This window comes from Lathyrus oleraceus, chromosome 2 (genome assembly GCF_024323335.1).
Source record: "Lathyrus oleraceus cultivar Zhongwan6 chromosome 2, CAAS_Psat_ZW6_1.0, whole genome shotgun sequence".
In the NCBI taxonomy this organism is placed as follows: domain Eukaryota; kingdom Viridiplantae; phylum Streptophyta; class Magnoliopsida; order Fabales; family Fabaceae; genus Lathyrus; species Lathyrus oleraceus.
Genome location: NC_066580.1, coordinates 171,763,463 through 171,786,617, shown reverse-complemented (window position 1 = coordinate 171,786,617; position 23,155 = coordinate 171,763,463). Strand labels below are relative to the sequence as shown.

The window sequence follows — 23,155 nt, the reverse complement described above, 5'->3', positions numbered from 1 at the left end:
AAGAAGACATCAACAAATTATTAGTCCAAGTAAATATATGACTACAAAGTCTTATTCCAACAACAAAGTATTAAGTCATCAACATGTTCAGATTATGTGTTCAGTGCAGAGTGATTCGTTATTCCGTTTTCGTCTGCTTACCGTTGGTTCAAGGAGGAGCTAGTTGGTTTATGTGCCAACATTTTAGTTTGGTTTGGAAGTTATGGTCTAATTTAGTCTGGGTATGTTTTTTTTAATTTCCTCATTTATAAGGTGCTTGGGTTTAAAGTAAAGTGGGTGGGTGGATATGGTACTAGTGTCTGTTTTTATGCTGTAGCAGGTTGTTATTGTGCATAATTCTAGTTAATATATATTATTGTTTTGCTGCTAAAAAAAAGTGAATACGCTAAAGACTTTAAATACTCAAAATCAAATTGAAAAATTTCCATTTCCACAATCAAATCATAATGACATTAAAATGTTCAATGAGCACAAATCAAAATGTTTGTCAATTAAAAGTAAAATTCTAGTAAAATAAAACATAACATAAGAATTATTTGTTAATATTTATAATTATAAAAGTTATATTATAACTATTTAAAATATTTAATAATTACAACACATACAATATAACTAAAACATTAAAATTAAGAGAAAAATTAAATAAAATTAAGAGTAAAGAGATAAACATTAAAAATTGAGGAGTAAAATTATAAATAAATTTAAGTATAATATATTTCAAAACAGATGATAATTTATAATTAAAAGAATAATTAAATTAATAAAAAAGAATAGAAAAATATGTTACCGTTGTTATGCAATTGAAGTGAGTAGTAAAAGAAGTGTACCAACTTGTTTCATTTAAAGGAGATTTGCAGATCAACACAAGTCAGGACATTACTCTAACTGGTAAATTCTTCTCTACCGCTTGCCATTTTTTGCTATCAATAATGACATCCCTTCATTATCATATTCTTCTTCTTCTTCTTCTTCTTCTTCTTCTTCTCCTTCCATTCTTCGTATTTTATCACTTTTGTTTGCAACCCTTCATTTCCTCTACATTTCCTCTATGTTTTCTCTCATGGAATCCAAGAAACAATTCCCACGCTCTCCACCTTACCCATTTGTTATTACCGATTACCCACCACCACCACCACCACCACCACCACCTTATCCAACTTCCCCTCATATGACTCCACCTTCTCCTCCGGTGACTTCCACTCCTCCTTCCACTAACATTGGACTCATCTCAGGTGTCAGTGCAACTGGTGTAGTCGTCCTTATCATCATGTTAACTGTTTGGATACTAATTTACATGAGTAGAAGATTTATAACAAAATAGAAGGAGCTCAGTGAAAACACGACAACTACTACAAACGATGTCGCAACAACATCTAACATAATATCAAGAAGAGAGTATCAGTACCTTCTCTCTCTCTCTGAAGTCGAATAAAACACCAATTATTTTTATGAATCTCTCTTCATTGGAGTAGGAGGATTTGGCAAAGTATATAGGGGAGAATTGAGGGATGGAAGAAGAGTGGCTGTAAAGAGAGGGAGTAGAACTTCTCGTCAGGGCATAAAAGAGTTTAGGGCTGAAATAGAAACACTATTTAAATTCCGCCATGGGAATTTAGTGTCATTGATCGGTTACTGCTCGACCAAAATCACGAGTTAATCTTGGTTTACAAGGTTCGTTGAAAAAGGAACTTTGAGAAGTCATTTGTATGGTTTTAGTCTTCAAAGTTTATCATGTAATGATAGATTGAATGTGTGCATTGGAGCGACAAAAGGACTCAATTATCTACACACGACTTATCCTACCGCGATCATTCATCTAGATATGAAATCATTGAACATTTTATTGGACATAAATCTCAATGCCAAATTAGGAGACTTTGGCATATCAAGAACGGGTCCCAGTGTCCATGAGACTTAGGTCAGCACCGATGTCAAGGGAACTTTTGGATACCTCGATCCTGCGTATTTTATGCGAGAGCAAGTTACAGAAAAATCTGATGTTTATTCATTTGGAGCAGTCCTCATTTAAATACTTTGTGCAAGGTCGGTCATTGATCTATCACTTCCTAGTGATACATTCAATTTGAAAGATTGGGAGATCAATTATATTCAGAAAGGGCAGTCAGATCAAATCATCGATTCGCATTTGATTATAGGGGATATCAATCCTGATTCCCTAAAGAGGTTTATGGAAATAGCGGAAAGATGCGTTGTAGATCACGGTGCTGACAGACCCTCCATGGGGGATTTTTTTGGAATTTGGAGTGTTGCCTTCAATTTCAAGAAGCGTCTATTCATGGTCTGTCCACTGAAGATAATTCTGACAGTATAGTGGAACTTGCTACACAGTATGCAATAGCTGATTTTTCTTTGACAAGAGTTTTCTCTGGGTTGGTAATATCAGACGAGGGTATGTGATGTTTTTTATCTTCTTGATTTGTTCTAATATTATCCTTATCTTTAGGTTAGCACAACTTTATTCTGATATTACAAATACATACATGTTTTCTCTTTATTAGGTTAGCACAACTTTGTTCTGATATTAGACAAACATTACATGTTTTCTTTCTCTTATGATCTGTCCTCGTTTACTTTGTGATAATATCTTTCTCTTTAGGTTAGCACAACTTTGTTATGATGATACAAATATATTACATGTTTCCTTATTAGCATCAACTATAGTTTCCTTATTATTTAGCTAGTGTTTTTGTTATACATTGCTTTGCAGTCATGCCACATATGAGAAACTGAATTACCTAGCCGGTCATTAAAGTAATTCTCACTATAACCCGTTTTATACTTCGCGTTCAAAATCTCTACAAACCCATTTTTGATATTTTCACATTAGTGTGAAAAGTGAGTTGTTATCTCATATCCTTGGCCCCATCGACTCCCTATACCTGTAGAATTCAATTGATCTAAAGCCTATTCACCCTTCATCCTAACAAAATCTGTTATGCCTTCTGTGAGTCCCGAAAAACGCTCGTCGTTTTCGTTCCATTGCAATATATGAGCCAAATCATGGTATATTAATCTAGTAATCTCTTTTACAATATTCCAATGATACCTCTCAATGTAGCCTGCTGCAATATACATTACATTGTTGCTAGAAAAATGCAGTTTCGTTGATATTTTTGACAGTTACAACATCAACAAACCACCTTCGTAGCTTGCAAAAAATTCTTCTCAACAATGTCATTCAGAACAGTACCTTTTAAAAAAGCTTGGTTGTTGTAAGGGGAACTGTCTATTCAACCTCTTTTTCTAGACTTTATCAAATCTGCATTCTCTCCCAACAACGTGACTCATCAATTGAATTAGGAGGAAATCATGGTTCAGTTCAAGAGGGTAGGCCCAAGCCCAATAAGACGACTTATTATACGTGAAATTCTGGCGTAGTCAGTATTCAGATGTTCTACTTCAAGTCATGACATCTGATCCAACATTGTAATTAATACATCAAGACAATTATTAAATCATGTACTCATATGCACCCTTTCACAGATGTCACGACATCTCCTTCTATGTCACCCTAGAATGGAGGAACACCTAGTTATGTGCACCATAGCCTTCACTTCTGTTGTTTTCCTACATAGTTATCAGCACGATGTCTTAATCCTGATTTGGACATCATCTGTTACATTGTTCCAGTTTGTTGGTCTTGTACTTGTATTTCTTAAATTAAAGGTTGAAACAAGTTAAACTAATCTCCACTTATTAAGGAGCTAACAAATAGTCTATTTTCTAGGTTCATTAATTGTAGCTTAGTTGTTAGTTTCCTGGATTTTAGATCAGCTGTTGGATTCCTAAAGAATAGCCTGAGAAAAATCCTGAAACAGAAAAACTAACCATTCAGCAATTTAGCATATGCTGTCAGGAATGAATGTCACAACATTCAGTTTGACATTCAAATCCAGGACCATATGCTAAGTCTGTTAAGTTCCTGAAAACAGACTGTGCTAAATTTGTTGTATTGTAAAAGATCAACCAGTCTCTTACTTCAGTATCAGCTTACTGGAAGAACTGTCAAGACATCCAGTTTGACAGTTTCACAATGATCTTTTGGCCAGGTCTGTTATCCTCTTGTAGACCAGACTTAACTACATACTGAACTGAGATCATCATGCTTATTCTACAGTATGTGTTGTTGTTGATGAATGTCAAAACGTTCTGATTGACATTCCAACAGAAGGCTATGTATCAGGTTTGTTATTAACTTGATATACAATCTGAGTTATGGCAGACAAGATTATAACATGCAGTAGGTAAACAAACACAGGAAATTGTTAACCCAGTTCAGTCCAACATGACCTACATCTGGGGGCATACCAAGCCAGGAAGAAGATCCACTATCAGCAGTATTAATTCAGAGTTAAACTCCCCCGTTTACAACTCTTCACTTAATCCCTACCCAATGCAATCTATACCTAGGAACTCCTAGATAGAAACCTCCAGTTTCCATTCCTATCACTACAAATACAATGTAATGTTCAAACACCTTGACCTTGCTTCACAGCTTCATTCAAGAACATAATCACTCTTGCCTACAGGCTTTGAGTTACAAATACTCTCAGCTTTTACCACTGAGAAACACATGGTAACCTTCCCACAGATTGGGAGGTTTACCTCACACACACCCCTAAAAATTCATTCTAAGAGGCTTACAAAAACTAGGTTACAATAAGCTATTTATAACCTAATCACCCAACTGGATTTGGGCCTTCAGAAATCGCAACAGACTTGTTCTTTGCTCTTACAACTTCAGTAGAAAAATTCTGCTACAAACAAGGTCTTCAATCCTAAAATCTCTCTCCATATATATCTCCTTATTTTGAGCCTATATATCTTCTGATTGAGTCTTTAAGACCTCCACATGGGAGTTAGGATATTCACCAGATATCCTTGCTAATCCCAGAATATATACTGAATTAATTAATTCAGTTTTCTACACATGTGCGATGTCACAGACCTGATGTCGTGACATCGTACATGACATGTTGGTCCAGATGTTGAACTTCTTCAACCCAACATATTAAAACAACAGAGATGATTACATTATTTGTTTTACAAAATTAATGCCAATCCTGAGGTATTAACAATACGCTTCAGGAAACCCAGACCAACTTTGGGTCGCCCTAATAACCTGTCGGACGCTAGTTCAATATTAATGTTTTGGACTCTTATTAATTACTAATAGATCATCCTCCTTTGAACTTGGCAAAGTTATTTCAATCTAGTTTTAAAAAAAATAATCTCTTAAGTTCAAAATCCAAAAGTAATGTTTTTTATTGTGATTGTTACATTCTATTTAATCCATTTTTTTACTCTAATTACATTTTGTTGCTTTCTACTTTTAAGCATGTATCCTCTTACAAGAACTTGATAATGCTTTGATATGTTTTATTATTTTACTTTCTAAATGATTTTATCCTAGTGCTACTTTATGATTGTAATTCTAGGTGATTTATTATTTTTTTATCTCAATATTTTTGCATCAAAGAATTTTTTAATTAATATAATTTTTTTAAAGAATTATAATTATTTTATATAAATTTTATTGTTGAAAAAAACATTTAAGGTTATTTTGTTAAAGGCATAACAATCAACACATAATTAATTTAACATTTACAAAAGAAACAAATATTACTCCCTCTTTCGTTTCAAGTTATAAGATATTTTAGACATTTACAAAAATTCAGAAATAAATTAAGTTTGTATGAGGGAAAAAATTATGTTTGATTTACAATATTGAACTTTATTAATTATCAAGTAAAAATAATTAAGAAAATTAAAATATATATATATATATATATATATATATATATATATATATATATATATATATATATATATATATATATATATATATATATATTGTTTGGTTGTCGAATATTTTTATCACTTTTATCTTAACTATGTTGCTATTTTAATATGCTTCTTGCACATGCTAAGTCTGACTTCAATTATTGATAGTAGTATTGGTGGTTGAAGATTGGAGTTAAAACATGCAAGAGTCTAAGAAAAACAACACAACTTAATACTTTACAGAGTTTAATAAATAATTTTAAAAAGATATATTTTTGCTTTCCATTTGTCTTTACCTCTCAATGGCTTTTCAAAATATATGTCTCTTCTTCCATGCATTCATTTCTCTTGTGTACTATTTTTACAAAGTAAGGTTAATTTCATTATCTTAATTTAAGTTTGAATAGAGGAAAAATGTACTCATAGCGAGGTCGATTGGGGAATTACCTAAACAAATCCTTGTGTATTCTCTCTCTCTATCTCGTTTACTTTTCATTTATAAATTTTTGAATTCGTTGATTGTGCGATCAAATACGTTTTGTCGTTTGAAAACCATTTGAAAAAGGTTTTGTTGAGTTGATCACAATCTATTAGATTGTGGTTGGATTTGAAGATCAACAAAATCATACAAAATTCTAAACGAAATTGAATGTACACAAGGTGTTCGATAATTTTTCTCAAACACATTTTTTGTGTTTTATCATTGGGAATACTCTCTACTTTTAGCATAATATTCAATTTGTTATGGTTGAAAGTATTTTTTATCTAATTTGTGTTAATATCATACTTTGATTAAACTTATGTATATTCGAGCTTTTTGATAGTAGTTCGGTTAGACGATTCGATCCGGGTCACACCCGCTCGCCATAAAAAATTTCAAAACAAATTTTTGTTAAAGTATTTAACTTGGAATCTATTCACCCCGCCTCCCCCCTCCTTCTAGATCGTTGCATATCGTCTAACAACCATTGTACTGTCTAAAAAGTACATGTGTTCCTCATACAAGGTCAGGGAGACTCATATGTCCTAGTAAGTATATTAAGAATTTGGGGGTGAGAGCTGACTCACGGCAGAGAGTAGCCTTGTACGGTGGTTTTAGATGCTATTTGAGGGACCAACTCACATGAGGTGAGAGGCCCTATTGGTGGCCGACGCTTTTGGATTGTAGGCGGGCAGTTAGATTGACGGTGATATAGCTACTAGGAGCGTAGTTCTATCTGAGTAATGTTAAATGTTTATGTCTTGAGAATCAATCCTTTATCCCCTTGAGAGATTATGTATTTATAGGAATAATCGAGGCCTAGGTTTTTTCCCGCTGGATGTGGCATTAACCGCTCCCGACTTACTAGGAAGGTTTATTGATTTCCTATCTTTTTTGAGCCAGCGAGGAATTTCTCTTGCGTGACTCCCACGTCTACGGACCCTCCCGTGTGATTCCCATATATTCCATCTAGGAGGCCCATCTGTTGGGCATGAGCGTCCTAGCCTAGGGCTTACCAAATATGAGATTATTGTACTCATTGTATAAGCAAATTAAGTTTCAACGTCATAACCACTTTCCAGGTTAGTCGTTTCATCGCTCATCCTGACTAGAAAATAGGAAATGTTAAAGATAAAGCTTGAGTTAAAATGGTACCTAATTTTGGGAGATTAGTGAAGCTGGAGTAATGGAAGAAGGAGAAAGCTTTAAGCGAATCATTGAATCTCTTCCGATGATATTCTCAGGAAGAAGGAATAAGGATGTCTTTTGAAAAATGATTGTTAGTTTGAATGCTAAATTTTGTGAAAGCTTCCAAATACCCGACCCATCCTATTTATAAGCAACAAAAACTAAAGGATAAATACCAACTATAGAAAGAAATCACAAGATTAACGACTAGATTTCCACTCATAGATACACACACACACTAGAGTGTACTCAAGTAATTTGTAAATTGTGTCATACCCTAGTTGGTCATGTCACTACACGTGTCAGGAAATGGCGACGAAGCATTTCAATGATGGAACTACATTAAATTCGAATGTTCCTTGTTAACTTTTCAAAAATGATCCCAAGTGTTTCAGTTTCATTCCATATTGAATCACGTCATGGAGGACGGTCAAAGGTACTTAAGGCTTCCCCTAGCTTCTTTAGTGCTTAGTAAAGCCTTGGGGGAAACTGTTCTAGACCAGCCAAAGGCCCAAATGACCATGACCCAATCTATCTCAAATCCAGTATACTTATAAGTCACATGCTAAGAGCAAAAGAAAATTTATAATTTCCACCTTTATTATACTCAACTTGAATCTTAAACTGACTTCGCAGTTGGAGTGCTAACCGTGCAAATTCGCTTCGTGCTACCAAAAAGGAGAACAAAGTTGTCGTTTAAGATCATCAGTTCTTCAATTGCATCCATTTCTGGTTCCCGAACGGAACACATTGTATTATGTATGTAAGTATAATTCATCATTAAAATTTCATATAGAACTAGATCTTGTTTATAGTGTTCTATCATATAAGAGCAAGTCTGTGATGCATTTAAATTTGATAAATATTCATCTCTTGAATTGAGTTTGTATTGAACTTAAGTTTTTGGATTTAAATTGCTTGTTAAAGCAACTTCAAATGTACTTGAGTTAATGATTTTGTTTGAACAGTTGTCTTTATGATAATCATGAAACATATGATATCAAATCCATTTATCACGTTTTTCTTCCGCTCATAATCTTTTCCTTCCACGCTCTAACTCTAATTTTGTAAAAATAACTTTTTTTAAAAACTTTGGTTTTTTTAAGGGGAACGGTCTATTCAGCCTCCCTTTGTAGACCTTATCACATCTGCATTCTCTCCCAACAACATGCCTCATCAATTGAATTAGGAGGAAAACATAGTTCGGCTCAGGCAGGTAGGCCCAAGCTCAGTAAGACGACTTGTCATGCAATTCAGGCAACCTATACCGACTTTGGGCGCCCTAAGAACCTGTTTTGGCAAAGTTATTTCAATCTAATTTTCAAAAAAGAGATTCTCTTAAGTTCAAAATCAAAAAGTAATTTTGTTTATTGTTAATCCATTTTTTAAACTCTAATTATATTTTGTTGCTTTCTATTTTTGAGCATGTATCCTCTTACAAGCACTTGATAATTCTTTGATTTATTTTATTATTTTACTTTCTAAATGGTTTTATCCTAATGCTACTTGAAGATGGTAATTCTAGGTGGTTTATTATTGTTTATCTCAGTATGTTTGCATCAAAGAATATTTTGAATTAATATAATTTTTTAAAAAAGAATTATAATTATTTTATATAAATTTTATTTTTGAAAAAACATTTAATTTTTTTTGTTAAAGGCATGACAATCAATACATAATTAATTTAACATTTGCAAAAGAAAAAAACTCACTCCCTCTTCCGTTTCAGGTTATAAAATATTTTGGACATTTACAAAAATTAAGAAATTAATTAATTTTATATGAGGAGAAAAATTATGTTTGATTTACAATATTGAACTTTATTAGTTACTAAGGAAAAAATTATTAATGTTGTATTAGAATGGTAAAATGATACAATTTATGACAATTTTTTTACCAAAGTAATTTATAATTTGAGACCTACAACAAATTCAAACTTGGAATTCCATATACATTTTATTTATGCCACATTTAGAGAGTAATAAGAAAAATTAAGAGAAAAAAATTGTTAACACATATAGTAATAAATTATACTTTTGATAGTCGATTCTTTTTATCTTTACTAGATTGCTATTTTAATATGCTTCTTGCACATGCTAAGTTAGACTTCAATTTATTGATATTTTAGTATGCTTCTTCCAAAGGACTATAAGAAGAGCAACACAAGTGATAGTAGAACGATATATTTTTACGTTCCATTTGTCTTTACCTCTTAATAGATTTTCAAAATGTATCTCTCTTCCATGCATTTCTCATTTCACTCCCTTTTAGTTTTGTTCTTGCATTTTCAATCATGGGCACAATGGTTGGAGCAGACAAGGGTGCACCTTTCCCTCCGCCTCCAAATGCTCACAAGGATCCACCTTCCCCTCCAAATCCGTTAGTTATAATGGAATTCAGCCCTCCGCCCCCACCTCTTCCCCCACTACCACCATAAGCTTCTCTGCCATTTACTCCACTTCCTGCTGCCTCTCGGTTGTCAACCATAATGATCATTCTTATATCTCTTGAAGTTGTGGTTGGAGCATGTATTCTGATCGTCCTTATTTTCCTCTCCTTTAAAATCTATCATTTGTACAAAGAAGATCAACTTTCGCCCATAAATAGCGGCCAACGTGAACCTCCTACAATTAGAGGCGATCAACCGTGAGCAGTTTCAGTATGTGGTAAAAAAATATACATTTTTAAATCTCTTAAAAGAGATATTTTATTAGAACCTTAACGTTTAGTTATTGAATTTGTTAGGCTAATTAGCACTTTATTAAGTTAGTTAGTCACTTAAGATCAAATATAATACATGGATACATTTTTATTTTCAAGCAATACATATTATATTATAGATACATTACATGTTTTCTTTCTAGCACCAACTATGGTTTCCTTATTCGTTTGTTAGTATTTTTGTTATACATTGCTTTTTTGTTATGCCACAACTGTAACTCACCTAGAAGGCCATTAAGGTAATTCTCGCTATATCCTGTTTTCGACTTCTCATTAAAATTCACCACAAACCTGTTTTTTATATTTTCACATAAGTATAAAAAACGTAGCCTTCTGGAATATAAATCACATTGTTGCTAGCAAATGCAATCCCGTTGATATTTTTGATATTTTTGACATTGTTGCTAGCAAATGTAAATCCCATTGACATTGTTGCTATCAAATTGTTCAAATTTAATTACTGAAATATGGATTTGAAAATTAAACTTTTGAGTAATTCCCCCCGAATGTTCTTTTTTTAAAATAAAGTTGAATGTATATTTTTAGTTTAAGGAAAATGTTACAAAAAAATAATTGTAAATTTAGATTATGACTACTTTAACCCGTGAGCTTCTGTTCCAATTTTTTAAAGAGATTGTTTCTAGTATAATTCTCAAGATAAGTAATTAAATATATATTTTTTTGGGAAGAGAACATCTTGGTCTTCCTTTAAATTAGAGTAATATATTCTTTATTTTATTATAAAAGTTTTTTTTCAAAATGATTTTTTCCCTTCAACATCTGAGATTACCATTTGTAAAGTACTAGTATTGAGCTGTGTTGCTCTCCTCAAAGTTTTGTGCGCGTTCTGAATCTCTACGAAAAAACTAGTTTTTGATTAAACAAGAAAGATAAGAGATAAGATACATAGTAAGTTCATCTCCTATAAGTTGCACTTTGCCAAAATAAATCAATATTCAACATATCAATATTCACTTACATTGCAAAAAACATTCACATTCATTTGTTCTCATCCTCTTCAATATATTACTTCTGTGATTTACTTATATATGGTAATCAAATGAAACACAATGAGAGATAAATAAATAAACTATTTTAAAAGGATTTTATTCACAAAAATTAACATGATTAAATCAAAATGTGAAATCAAAAGAACTATCACAATTCCTACATTAACACACAACAAAACTATAAAAAGTACCCTCTTGGCATGAAGTGATGAGTATAGTTGAATATGTCGCAAAGACACAAAATGACCATAAAAAGTTTATTGTAATAGTATGTGTCTAAAAACACACATTGCATTAACAAAATATTTTAATTATTAATTTCTTAAAATCAATTAAATTATTAATTCTTTAAAAAATTTATACAAATATTTTTAAATAAAATAATTAATTTATTAACTAAAAAAATTTAATAAATAATTATCCTAGCCAATATTACCAATTTATTAAAAATATATATTTTTAATTATTAATGTCATATATACAAACTGAATAAAATAATTAATTTATTAACTAAAAAAATTTAATAAATAAATTATCCTAGTCAATATTATCAATTTATTAAAAATATATATTTTTAATTATTAATATTACAAAACTGAAAGAGATCAATTGTGTTAAATTAAAACTTGATGACTCATGATTAGTGGGTGGGAATTCATAGTACTGTATGCTTTAGGAGGGGAGATATGAAGAGTAATTTGGGAGGTGTAGGAAGTAGGAGAAGAGAAGTTAAACTAGATGTCTTTGTCAAGGTTTCTGCAGTGTGTAAAGTAAAGAGTAACTTGGAAAGGACAATGAATACTCTGAACTGTCATCCGGTTGCTTTCCTTGCCGCATACTAGGAATACAGTTGGTCCCCTTTTTCTACTCATAGTTTTTTCTAAGGTTAATATTGATTTTATCATAACTTAAAAACATTAGTTTAAATATTTTTAATTACAATTAACATGAAATAAAAAATAGATAAATTTAGTTTTTTTTTATATAAAAATGATAAAAATTAACATTAATTCCATGTAGTCATAAGACAAAATTAAAAAAAAAAAATTATAAAAAGTCTAAGTATAATTTTTTAAAATAATTGATATTTTTTGAGATAAAAGTTGAATAGAATATTGTAAATAATTAAATAATGAAGTAAGTGTTTATTATTAAAGCAAATGCTAATAATCAGCTTCAACATGATATCGTATTTTCATCCGGCCAACTCCAACGGTAATTTAACAATTATATTGGCTCGTTCTTTGAAGAATTGGTCAAAAACCTCTCAATGGAGGTGCTCTTAGACTCACATGATTATGCACTTTTGTTGCACTTTTGTTATGCATGTTGTTGTAGGGAATTTTATCTCACACCCCTGCACTTTTCAAACATGATAAATTACCTTTGTCATTATTTTCTTTAGGGTAATGAGTTTTGTGATTTTAGTTTCATCAATGCTATAGGGAATAATGGTGGATCATTTGTTCTTAAAGAGAAGCTAAAGTTTCTTAAGTGTGTTTTGAAAGTATGAAACATAAAAGTATTTGGTAATCTTGATTTTCAGTTGGATGAGTTGAGAAAAGAGATTATGATCTAGGCTCTTAGAGTTTACCAAGGGTCTCTCTTTTTCTCCAAAGATCTTCGAGTAGGTGGTTGTAAGATCCCATTTTTGACCCTAAGATCCCTCATGCAATCTCATCATATGCATTAGCATTGGGATCACGCCTTGGCATCCTCCTTACCCCTCTTTCATTGGGAGGGATCATCAAGCACTATGTGATTGTATCATACTTGTATATCACCATTTTACTAACCAAATATCAAAAATATGTCTTTGCATTTGCCTAACTCTTTTGTAGGTAGGGCATGATCACCATTGATCTATCAAGTTCACATCTAGGGTTTAAGACCCTCATTGCTAAGAGTTCAACCAAGGAATGGTCCACAATATCTCTAAGCATCATATATGAGTCCCCATGATCTCTACATGTTATTCTGATCAAGATTTTATCAAGAGTTTGGAGTTGGTTTGCCTTGGAAACCCTAGTTCCTCTAGGTATCTTGAGTAACTTCTTCATCAAGTTTCTTAACTAATTGATCAAATATATCAAGGGACACTTCAAATTTCATCATATTATGTATATATGATCTACCATGAGCCGAAAAAGTCAAGAGAATTACAAGTTAGCAAGTTGGTTGGTGGTGGTTGGCCAGATGAATTCATCTGATCAAAACTAGGTCCCCCTAGACCCTATCTCCTACAATTTTCATCATATGAAAATTATTCAAAGATCAAAGTTACTCTAAAAGACATTCCAAACAACTTTCATGTTGAGGTCTAGATCTAGTTTTGCTTGGAAAGTCATTTCCAATGTTGAAGCAATATAGGTCATTTTGTCTAAACCCTAATTCGAAAGTCAACTTCCCAAGGCCATAACTTGCTGAATTATTATGAGATGAAAGATTTCCAAGTTGTACAATTAAATTAAAGGTGTCTACTACAACTTTTATGTTTGGAGTGAGAGCTAATTCAACTTTTATGAGCATGGGATATGAGGATACATTATAGGTCATTTTGGACCAATACCATTGAACAAATGATTTTCCTCAACTTCAAAAATGCATAAATTATTCATCCCAAATCCAAATGATGTCAAATTTGTGACTATTTTGAAGGTTTTTGAAATAGCTACAACTTTTATGAATACACATTTCTCATTTGAAGGTCACATAAAAAGTTAACCAAGGTAGAATAATTGAACATATGGCTTGACACTTAGAAAATATTTTGGCATGTTGAAATTTCCAAACTTCCACCTCAAAATTCATCATGATACAATTTCTAAATTGAAAAGTGTTAAACATAAGAGATGTTACTCTTGATCTAAACTTTCCAAAGAGTCCAAATTCATTCATTTTGTATAAAGTTTGAGGGGTATGCGCATGTCTTGAACAAGGATGTATCAGTTGGCAAAAATCATGCTTCAAACATCAAAATATCTTTGCCTTGCAATCCAATCTTCATTCAGACTTCATTTCATTTGCATTTGGACCTAATTGAGTTGCTTCATGGGCATGTACATGCCCATGCAAGCGTTCACTTCACATTGCCAAATTTGGAAGCATTTTCAAGTGTGCAAATATCACTTACCTTTTGCTATAAGTAGAGGTCCATTGCATCAATTTGAAGGACCTTGGGCGCCAACTTTGCTTCCAACCATTGAAACCCTCATAATTCAAAGGAAAACCTGACAAATTTCACTTGAAATTTGAGTTTGAATCTCACTGTTTAGAGATTCAAGAACTCCAGGATCCAAAGCTTTGCACCATTCCTAATCTACTTATGCAAGCTCCATAAGCAAGATCAAGCACAAATTGAAGCAAGAGAGATCAATTTCTGCACAGCATTGAAGGTATTTTTCCAGATTTTTCTTATCTTTGATTCTCTCTTAATTCTCATCAATTATCTTGGATCCTTGGTTGTCTGAAGTCCTACCAATATAGGCAAGAAGATTGAGTTGCTTTGAGGTCAAATTGGAGCAACTCAGTTCACACACCTCAAAATTCAACTCCACGTATCTCTTAATATACTTGGAGTTATTTTAAATTGAGGTCATATTCATGATCTACGCCATTTTTTATTTAAGATCATGTCCTCCTTTTTCATTTATGTGATGGTGATGAGAGAACCAGTCCGGCCAGAGTCATCGGAGAAGATGACCAACACTTGGCTCCGGTGATGCACTAGATGTGTCTTGAGCCATTGGATCAATTCAAAATGTTTTAATCATGAACGTTGCTTGTGATTACCAGACGTGTGGAGCACTGACTAGCGTGTACCATGGAACGCATGTTTTCCACCACTTGATTTGCCACCTCCATTAATGAGGAAGATCAAGTGGTCCACGTTTTTCTGATTTAATTGATTTTCATTTTATTTATCTTATTTTCATTATGTGTGGTATGTTTCATGAACATAAGTATGGATGAGATTTGGGCCCCCACTTTGCATATTCTTTTTATGTGTGGTATGTTTCATGAGCATAGTTCATCATACTATGTCTCTAACATGCATTAACACCAAAATTTTATTACCCGACCTCAAATAGTTGTGACTTCTACATAAGTCCAATTATGATTTCTTAACACAACGCTAAATTTTAAAAGAAAAGGCATAGCATTCTAGTTAGTGAGATTGTAAGTCTCCCCTCTTTCATGGTATTGTGTGGAAACTTGGCATTTTTTCCTTCCTTTGGAAGATGTCTTGGTTCAAGGATCCATGCTTGTGATAAGTGGGTTGAGTGTTCTCCAAAGAATGACTTAAACAAAAGCAAAGCAAAAGCAATACTAACTTCTAAATCATTAACAATTAACATTTAATTTCAAGTCATTTACTTTTAACGCACTTTAATTTTTAAACTTTATACATTTGCCATTATTCATACCATTCAAATTGTTTATGTTAATGTAATTTTCACTTTGTCCACTTGGACCATATTTTATGACATATTGTGGTTGTGTATATTGTGTTTGTTTGTGTGGTCTTTTAACCTTAATGTACATAATAAGAACAAAAACCTTAAAAAAATGTTGTGTGGACTGTTGGTTTGTTCTGAGACAATTGGACTTAGAATGTAAGCAACATTCCCTATGCAAAGGACTTGGCCAATGCTAACTTTTATGAAACCAAGTGTTTGTGAATTTAAACTTCATCCGATACAATATTGAAGATCCATTTGAGTTCATCTGCAACATGATCATTGTGAAGCTGTTATTTTGAACATGTGACTTATGCCATCCTTGAAGTCATCTGCTACATGGGCAAATTTGAATAAGATCATGAAGTTTCTAAGCTTGGATGTGGCTATGTTTATTTGATTCCTTGCCATTCAACTTACTTTTTGTGTATCGTTTGTTGCTTAATTCAAAAGTCCAAGGGAAATTTGGGTTTCTATATGACATTCTTGTCTATTGGATTGCAGCCCATTGGTCAGATCTTTTCAACTCTTAACTTTTAAATTTGTGCTTAGGATTAGTATCCTCATCTCCTCCCCACTTATTTAATTTCAAAATCTCTTCCCTTTCTTTTAAATCTTCTTTGCTTGTGTCTGTTTCCTAAACTTTGACCATTTTTGTAAACTAGAAACTTTGGCCTTATGCCATTGCATTTTAAAAATCTTTTCTTAATCAACATGTAAATGAAGTAAACTATACTTGACTTAAAATTTCAAAAAGTCCAAAAAGAACTAACACTCATTCAAACCATTTTAGGCCCTTTGTGCCTTTCAAACTTAAATTTTTGTTAAAAGCAATGCTTCCACTTTGAAATTGTTACCACGAACTACGAGGTTTTGATCTCTCATTTTATGTTGGTACGTAGGCACAAGTCCGAAGGTCTTGTCAAACAAAAAAATATAATTAATGAATTCTTTTCTCATCCCCCCCATTATATTTATTGCAAACATCATTTGTACAAAACACACATATGCACACAAAAAAGGGCTCCCTAGGAGTACCTAGGACACTTTGGGTGCTAACACCTTCCCTCTGTGTAACTAACCCCCTTACCTATAATCTCAGGCATTTTATTAGTTTTGATTTGAGAACTTCTTATTTTTGGGTTTTGTTCGTACTTTTCCCTTTTCCCTTGGAAACAATAAAAGCGTGGTGGCGACTCTGGTTTTATTGACGTCTAGCTTATCCATAGCTTGATGGTCATGAATTTACCACTACAGAAATTAAGTGGCGACTCTGCTGGGGAGTAGTCTCCAGTTGGTTTAACCTACTTTTTTATGTGTATATAATTGTATATAAATTTGATGTATGTATATTTGTTTAGGTGATAGAATCTGGTTGTTGTGCTTGGTGATCTCTGAGTCGCTAGATAAGTTCTAACCCGAACTTAAGTGCAATTAAGATATGAGGATGATGTAGTCATGTTCGACTTGTGCGGAGTAGTCCTTAACAAGTTGGCTTGAGACCCATCTACTCAGTGAAGACCCTTTTGGATTTAGGAATGTCACACAAGTATTTATGGTTAGGCATTACTATCTCTAATTTGGGGTCCGAGAAGCTGAGGACCGTAGAATATTTACCCCCCCTCTTGGCCTATTCAGGACGTAGTGTGGAGATTGTTCAAGTGTATAATTGATAACAGTTGTTACGCGATACTACACTCAGACGAGTTTCTCTTGAGAATAATATGGATTGATGAGTCAGTCATCCTAACTTGTAATATCTATAGATGAAATTAAGACTCTGGGAACTTTTTAGAACATGATCTATAGGTTTTTATCCTTAGTTCACTCCTTTGGGATGGTTCTTACCCAGACTCCATGCTCGTGACTCACAACAAACCCTTGATTCTTGGTTGATCCAATCAAGTCTTGTCAATATCAATGGAACTTGGGTGTTGATAAGGTGTAAACCATAATACAACAAAATGGATGATTAATCTTGACAATGACTTGATTCATCCCTTGAACTTTGTTTGTTTTCCTTGTGTGTGATCCCTTATTTGTGATTGTTGCATTCATGCATTCATGCGTATCATAACATTCATCACACGAAATATTTCAAGGAAACTGAGGTATTATTTCCAAATATTTTCAGACCATGGATTATGGATGAAGGAACACTAAGAAGTACAGTTTCAGATGTCTCGACTTGAAAGATTTAAGGAAGCTAGCATCTTTTATATTAGATCCCTTGGACTTCAAGCAACGCCATGGGAAGCTTTTGTCTATCTTGTCTGCTGATGTGGTTGAAGGACTCTTGAGTGTGTTGGTCCAGTTTTATGACCCTCTCTATCGTTGCTTCACTTTTTCCGATTATCAACTCGTGCCTATGTTGGAGGAGTATGCCCATCTCTTGGGAATACCTGTTTCTAGCAAAGTTCCATTTTATGGATTGGAAGAGATTCCCAGATCTCATCTTATTGTTGAAGCTCTTCACTTGAAAAAGTCTGAGATAGAAGCTCATTGGGTGAAGAAAGGAGGATTGTTTGGGTTGCCTTCTAATTTCCTCATCAAGGAAGATACTGCCTTTGCTCAAGCCGGTAGTGTGGATACTTTTGAATCTATCTTTGTGTTGCTCATCTATGGATTAGCTTTGCTCCCTAACATTAACGGTTTTGTTGATGTTAATGCCATTAGAATTTTCTTGATTGGGAATCCCGTGCCTACTCTGTTAGATGATATGTACTTATCTTTGCATCTAAGGAATTCTAAAGGTGGTGGAACTATTGTCTGTTGCATACCTCTTATGTACAAGTGGTTTATTTCACACTTGCCTCAGACACCTGCTTTTGTAGAGAACAAACAATGTCTACGATGGTCTCAGAGACTTATGTCTCTCACTAATGATGATATAGTTTGGTATGATCCTTCTTTGAGCATTTTGGAGATTATTGACTGTTGTGGTGAATTCTCTAATGTGCCTCTCATTGGTACACAAGGAGGAATTAACTACAACCCTGCTTTGGCTCGTCGTCAACTTGGGTTCCCCTTGAGAGACAAACCTAATAACACTTTGTTAGAAGGTCTTTTCTATCAAGAGGGTAAAGATTCCCAACATCTGAAGAAAAGGATGATACATGTTTGGCATAATGTGCATAGGAAAGGAAGATCCAAGCTTGGTCCGCGCAATTGTTTAGCTTTGGAAGCTTACACTCTTTGGGTGAAGAAGAGAGCTTTGGAATTGAAGATGCATTATCCTTGTGAAATACCTATGTCTATGGTTGTGGTTAAGCCATTAACTCCCCCTAACCAAGATGTAGAGGAGTTGGAAGACGCGCTCGCCAAGATGAAACAAGAGAAGGATATGTGGGAAGAGCGTTTCCATGCTTTGAGCTGAAAGCATGAGGAGTTGCAGCTTGAGTCTAAGGACAAAGATTCACTTATTGAGCTACTTGAAGACCGAGTGACAAAGAGACAGAGAGAGCCAGAGGTTTCATCTTCCTCTAGCGTGGCTCAGCCTTCCATTGCTTGGAAGAAGATTGTTGATCAGCTTGTCCTCGAGAAGACTCAGATGAAGGCTTCTTTTGAGACTGAGATTCAACGCATTCGAAGGAAGTACGCGCCTATAGCCAGATCTTCTGACATTGTATTTAGGGATCCTTAGGATGACTATTCTCATTTTCTCTTGTATTTTTCATTTGGTTTCTGAAATTGTACTCAGTGTAATCCTTCCAATTATATATATAAAAGATATTTTTATGGTCATATCAAATTGTTGCAATTATTGTTGTTATATATATTTGCAAATGATATAGTAAGTGTAAGAACAAACTTGATTCTACAATATATCTCTAAGATTTTGATGATAACAAAGGATGAAACAAAAATGGTACTCTAACGAGATTTTCTCTTAGTGTGCAGGACTCTGACCATTTATGCAGGACTCTGACCATACATCAGATAGAAAATTACATCAGATATAAAATATTCGTTGATCAGATGCCACTCATAAAGGATGCGTCCAGAAGGTTCTGATTTTGATCAACGCAGATACCAGTACAACATTAAGAAGTCAGAAGCTCCGATAAAAGACTACTAAATCTAGACTCTGATACTAAATAATTCTAGAGCATTGAGAAGCTTTGATGGGGTTATACATAATCATCCTCTGAAGATAAACTCTGATATATCCAGACTCCGACGTAGACTCACTAGTCCAGAACGCGTAATTCAAAAGAATCTTAATATGGAAAGAAAGTATTTCAAGAAGGGAATAATGAGGCATACGAAACTGTTTTAGAAAGAAACAAGGAGAGTAATGACATTAATCATTCTTCAATGACCAAGATTCTGTCATCACTCAAACGGTCCTTCACAACGAATATATAAAGGACAGAATACTTCCCAAGAGAACACACCTGAGACACACAAGAAATCTCATTTATCCTCTCTCATTTTTCACGAGTTGGTGCTCTTACGTGAAAAGCTATTGTTATTATAATTCTGTAATATTTGCTTTTTGTTTGAAGAACTTTACATTATAATTTATACTCTTGCTTGAACTACTTCCTCAAGTGACTCAGCGCAGTCTGAATACTTGAGAGAGCTGAGAGATTATTCTCTTAGACATTTGGTTGTGTAATCTTTCAAAGATTAGTGGATTAAGTCCTTTTTGAAGGCGAAATCACCTTGGCCGGGTGGACTGGAGTAACTTTGAATTTCAAGCGATCTAGTATAAAATTCTGTGTCATTTCCTTTTTATTTTGTGTGTGTCTGATTTCTGAAAAAAGATTTTTTTATTTCCAAAACAATTCAAAACCCCTTTCTTGTTTTTCTCAGCCTTCAATTGGTATCAGAGCTTCGGCTCTATTATTGATTTTCTAATCAAACACTTAATAGTGCAGAGACATCCAGCATGAGAAAAACTATGGCCAACACCAATGAAAGAGATAATTACAATGCTAAACCTCCAATATTTGATGGAGAAAAATTTGATTATTGGAAAGACAGAATTGAAAGTTTCTTTCTGGGCTACGACGCTGATCTATGGGATATTGTCATAATTGGCTACACACCACCTGTGACAGACGCTGGCATTGCTATCCTAGAAGCAGAATGTCAGATGATCAGAAGCGTGAATTCAAAAACCATCACAAAGCCAGAACGATACTACTCAATGCTATTTCCTACAATGAATATGAAAATATCAACAACAGGGAAACAACTAAAGAAATACTTGACTCCCTGAGGATGACTCACGAAGGAAATTCTCAAGTCAAAGAAATAAAGGCTCTGACTCTAATCCAGAAATATGAAGCCTTCAAAATGGAGGACGATGAAGCTGTAGAGGTAATGTTTTCTAGATTTCAAACTTTAATCGCAGGACTCAAAGTGCTGGGTAAAGGATACACAACTGCGGATCATGTAAAAAAGATTGTTAGAAGCTTGCCAAAGAAATGGAGACCCATGGTCACAGTTTTAAAGTTATCAAAAGATCTGAACAATATCATCCTTGAGGAACTCGTCAGTTCACTCAGAAGCCACAAGATAGAAATAGAGGAAGATGAACCTCAAAAGAAGATCAAGTCTATAGCACTAAAGTCCAGATCCGAAAGACGCAAACCAGATAGAAACAAAGCCTTCCAGGCTGAAGAAGAAGAAAATGATGACTCTGAGAAGGAAGACTCTGACGACGAAGAAGAATTATCCCTTTTAACCAGAAGAGTAAAAAAAATCTGGAGAAAAAGAAATAATAACTTCAGAAGACCAAGACCCAAGGGGGATCGATAAGAATCTACTTCCAGAGGTAAGTCAAACAAAGATATAACATGCTATGAATGTAGGGAAACAAGTCATTATAGAAATGAATGTCCTAAGTTGAAGAAAGAAAGCTCTAGAAGAGAGAATTTCAAGAAAAGTTCATTCAAAACTAAAAAGGGACTAATGGCCACCTGGGACGATAGTGGATCTGATTCCTCAGAATCAGACTCTGAAGAACAAGCAAATGTTGCACTCATGGCTACCACCTCCAGAAATACATCAGATGGAGAATCTAAATCTGAAGAGGTATTTTCTGATATTTCTCGCTCTAACCTTGAATCATGCCTTTCTGAAACTCTAAACTCATATCAGAAACTTAAAAGAGGTAAAAGAGGTTCTTGAAGAAACCAAGGAAGAATGTGGTAAACTTGAGATGACATTTTCAGAACTAAAATATGAAAAATGAACTTTGATATTAGAAATAGACTCCACAAATAAACAATGTTTAAAACTTGAAGAAGCGTTATCTCAAGCTCCACAAACTTCGAACACAGTAATTTATGAATATGAAAAATATTTTCAAAAGTTTCTGAAAAATGGGATAGAGAGAAGCAGAATGAAATCCATGATTTATGGAGTAAGTCAGAATAATAAAAGTGGAATAGGGTATAACCCCAATGAAGATAAATCTTCCACAAATGACAAACGTAAATCTCTGTTTTCTTATCACTACACACATAAACAAGCATAATGTTTTGATAATGCTAGAAAACCCAAAGATCTAAGAAACTCTGGGAAAACTAATCATAAAGGACCCAAAAGATTTTGGGTACCAAGGGATAAGATTGTTTATGTTGCAGATATCTCATGCAACAGAGTTAAGACACCAGTCATGGTACCTGGACTCTGGATGCTCGCGACACATGACGCGAAGAAAGTATATGTTCCAAAGCCTGGAACTTAAAGATGTTGGCTTAGTAGGTTTCGTAGGAAATCAGAAAGGAAGGACTAGAGGCTCTGGAACTATTGGTAATGGAACTCTTCCCTCTATATCTGATGTTCTCTATGTAGAAGGATTAATCCATAACTTGTTATCAATAAGTCAATTAAGTGATAACGGCTATGATGTAACCTTCAATCAAAAAACATGTAAAGTAATTAATCAGATCAATGGAACAATCCTATTCACTGACAAGAGGAAAAATAATATTTACAAACTAAATCTTTCATACTTAAAAGAATAAAATGTAAAATGTCTGATGTCTGTTCTTGAAAAGCAATGGGTATGGCATAGACGCTTGGGCCACATTAGCATGAGAAAACTCTCCTAGTTAAATAAACTCGAGCCAGTCAGAGGTCTACCCAAGCTGAAGTATTCTTCAGATGCTCTATGTGAGGCATGTCAGAAATGGAAATTTTCCATAACATCTTTTAAAAAGAAAAATATTGTTTCCACCTCTAAGCCTCTAGAACTTCTTCACATTGACTTGTTTGTGTAAGACCCTAATTTTGACCCTAAGATCCCTCATGGCATCATAACATTGCATTTGCATTGCCTCAAGGATCATAAGCATCTTAGTTCCCCTTACCTTTGGGTGAGACTTCTTATGCGTGGTTTGAGATCACCAAGCATTCTTGAATTCTATATTATTGCTTTTCTTATTTTTTGTTTACTACCAAAAGCACAAAAATATGTCACTAACATCTTTTGTTTGTAGCTTGAGAAATCACATAGTCAAAAGCCTCTAGGA

General features: G+C 33.7%; 1 pseudogene; it reads left to right on the top strand.

The window, feature by feature from the left end:
- The first annotated feature begins 1,060 nt into the window (after window positions 1-1,060).
- On the top strand, window positions 1,061-9,911 carry LOC127122468 (receptor-like protein kinase HERK 1; annotated as a pseudogene).
- The last annotated feature ends 13,244 nt before the right edge of the window (window positions 9,912-23,155 follow it).